At 46.0% G+C, this 3,481-nt stretch overlaps 1 protein-coding gene across 2 annotated transcripts in view; it reads right to left on the reverse strand.

The window, feature by feature from the left end:
- Window positions 1–3,230, reverse strand: part of shisal1b (shisa like 1b) — a 33,712-nt gene extending 30,482 nt beyond the window's left edge. For both annotated transcript variants that reach the window (XM_068602221.1, XM_068602220.1), the window contains exon 1: window positions 2,965–3,230. The gene's annotated coding sequence lies outside the window, so the exon portion shown is untranslated. The remainder of the gene's footprint in view (window positions 1–2,964) is intronic.
- Between the last annotated feature and the right edge of the window lie 251 nt (window positions 3,231–3,481).

Below are 3,481 nucleotides of genomic sequence, written 5' to 3' on the forward strand. Positions count from 1 at the left end.
ACGGCAGCACACAGGTGCTTCATATCAGCCAATCAGTTTAACACACGAACCAACTCAAGTGTTTTGGAGGAGAGACGGGCGTCAGAAACAAAAGCTATATATTGCGACGTCTTACGGCAGTAGTAGCCACACTTTCAAAATTTCTTGCGAAATTTTCTAGTTCCTGCTTAAAGTTGATTCATCTGTTAGTTGACCGTCAGAAAATGAAGCTTCAACAATTTAGGAATTGATAAATTGGCATTTATCAAGCAACACATATTAAACATTCACTTGTTCCAGCTTTTAAAGTCCTCATCTCGAGCGCCAGAAAAAAGTTTTTGGACAAACCATTTTCTGTCCCTGTGTTTATTTTTTTTGTACATTATTATCTATCTATTTCAGAATTCTGAAAATGTTTGTATGAAAGTCAACAGGAGGTGAATATATTGTGAAATGCTTATTGAAAGTACATAAGTTCCAGTAGTTTTCAGTACTTTCCTCTATTGAGTATAGAACTCTTTTACGTTGGTGAAATTTGAGAATACACATTTACTCGGCCGAGAAAATGTTCAATATCCGGTCAGACATTGACTTCTGTTTGTGTGTGATAAACTGGGGACACCAGACTCTGAAATACAGTTTCAGTTGGCGCTCTCTCCTAAATAACCTACTCTGTCTGCTCCCTGAAACGTCTAGATTCATGGCTGGATTGTGCTATGTGTGCAGTGACAGAAAATGCCGCTGTGTATGGCTGAGAGCTTCTTTTTTTTCCTTCTTCTTCTTCTTCTTCTTCGCCACATCTGAACCGCGATAAGAACCACCATCCGTGAGATGACGAAACCACGCTTGTATTAATTTCAGCTCCTCGCTTACGACTTTTATATTTCGAGGCACCAAAAAAAAACAAAAAAAACATTTCCTCTGCCAAAAGATTGTCTGCATCTGGTGCCGGCAGCTCCACTCGGCAGCTCCGACACCGGTTTGATCATCTGTTCTGAATTTGAAATGCTCCTCGCTCACAAAATGTTCACCTTGAGGGCTTCTGCCAAGCCACCGGTCACGACGCCTCTCCCTGCTCCGCCTCCCCTGGTGCGAGTCTGTGCGTGTGTGCGTGTGTGTGTGTGTGTTATTCTGCCTATGTGTATTGAAGCATGATATGCCTGAGGGGAAATGGGAGTGTATTTACTGTACGTGCGAGTTAATGTGTTCACGGGATAGTCATTGACATACCCTCAATGTCAATGACTCCTCCGAGTAGAGAAAGTCACTGAGCCACTGATGGACTCACTCACTGTGTGTGTGTGTGTGTGTGTGTGTGTGTGGAGACAAGGTGACACAAGATACTGATGGCCGAACCCAATGGTCACTGCTATAGGTGACTGAGATTATGAGACAGAAACAAAGTCCAGACTAAACACAGAGCGAGCGCTACTCCCCTGCTGAATGATCCTTTTTGAAAGCATTTCGCTTTGCTTTCGTTCTTTTTGTTGTATAAACACATCCTGTTGAATATAGAGCAACACTTTACTGTCGGTGAAATTAATAGACAAAAAGGCTTATAGGCTTATGCAGTATCTCTCCTTTTGTGTCAAAACACACCGAGTTTAGAATAATTACCCTGCGTGCCTCCACCTGTGTTTACAAAGAGAACACAATACTTTTTTTTTTTTTTCCTGGCGTTAATACATTTTAATCCAATCGCCTCCGCTCCGCACGCAGCAGTGAATCTTTAAGGGACTCGGTCGTTCATCAGCCTGCGTCAGAGAGGCCTTTGTTCGCAGGAGCCAGAGGCCAACCTCAGTGTCTCCAGGCACACTTATCTGAAACCGGGCTGAAAAATGGCTGTGAGTAGAGACTCTGTGGAAGAAAAACGGCGAGCGGAAGAGGTTTCCATTGGTTTGGAGGAGAATTGTCTCGCTCATGCACTGTAAATAAATACAGCCTGAACAAAAGCAGAGTCCTTCAGGAGCTCATTCATCGTGTGCACAACCCGCTCGCTCATTCATTACAGAAATTACACAATGGCTCATCACCATATGAAATCACTATATGGGCCACGCTGTTTATTTAATGACTTTGTGTCTTATCCTCCTGTTGTCTGACTAGTTTGCTGCATGAATAATTTCCCTCCACATGTGGTAATTAAACACGAGGGCTCACCTAAGAGACTCTCTCCCTCCAACGCACACCCAAGAGATTATCCGGGTGCACGCGCGAACCCACACACAGCCAAGGCACGTAGCACACTAACACACTTTCTGTGCACGTGCGCTTGCAGCGCGCGCACACTGGCAACACTGTTCTGTAATGCAAAAATCATAAGAGCTCACAAACCGCTGCCCCTGGGCCTGTTTTCACGCAGACACACATGTGAGAGCCGGATTTTTGTTTTTTTCCCCAGAGGAGCAAGCTTTTGAGTGAATGAACAAAGGGAATCTCCTCCGTCCTTTGCTCTTCCCTTCCCCGAAATCCTATCATGTGCCACCATGCGTCTCCAGCACTCCTGTTTCCAAGTTACCGGCAGCGTCGGCTGCCAATCCCACTTAATTGCCTCCCGTGGAAAGTGACGACTGATGAGAGCGAGCTGTCCTCGCCGTTTCCCGCTGCTCGCTCGCTCGCTGGCTGCTACCTCACCAAAAAGGAGAGACTCCACCTGAGACCCACACCGAATACCTCGGGGAAATGACACAGTCGTGTTGACCTAGAGCGAAACTTCAGTCGCCGAACTGGGGACTTACTGTATGAAAAATAAACGTGACTGAGGGACTTTCCATTTGGAGAACTATTTCAATTTAGAAAACTGCTCCGTGAGGACCTTTAATTTCAGCCTAAATGGACTCTAAGGGATGGAAAGCACATGCACATGCACATGCACGGCTCTGAATGGGAAATGTCTCGTTTGGGATAACAAAGTAAAGAGCAGAGAATGAAACAATAACAGCGCGCAGTGTTTACTCCATTGATAAGCAGCTTTCTTTTACTAACCTTTGCTCGAGCCTGGAGAAAAAGAAAAAGGTCTTCTCGCTCACTCCCACTCGTTGAATTTACCACCCTGTTGCTCCTTGTTTCTTGTTTTCTCCTCCTTTGTTGCGCCTTCCTCACAAATAGAACCTCCTCATCCTCAGGACCGGGGCAGGAATTAACAGCTCATGAGGGAAGCCAGGCGGAAGAGAAGGAAAACATACCAGAGAAGAAAAGAAACACTTCTCTTCTCGCCCCTAAGTCCTCCCTGGCAGTGTATCCCCATCCGTCAGAGCACAGCGACTGAGTGTGTGTGAGGGAGAGAGAGCCAGAGAGAGGGAGAGAGAGAGAGGGAGGGAGAGCGACAGATGAAACGATACTGAGTAAGTGGGCGAGTGAGAGAGAAAGTGAGGGAGGGAGGGACAACGAGCTTGTGTGTGTGTGCATTAGAGGGTGATCCTCTATACTGTATGAGCTCATGTTTATCTCCCTGTCTGTCTCCTCTGCATGCATTCCTCCCCGACAGAAGCCACAAAGTCCC

The sequence above is a fragment of the Clinocottus analis genome, unplaced genomic scaffold (assembly GCF_023055335.1).
Source record: "Clinocottus analis isolate CAN_PGR_092001 unplaced genomic scaffold, fCliAna1.0.p SCAF_6, whole genome shotgun sequence".
NCBI lineage: Eukaryota > Metazoa > Chordata > Actinopteri > Perciformes > Cottidae > Clinocottus > Clinocottus analis.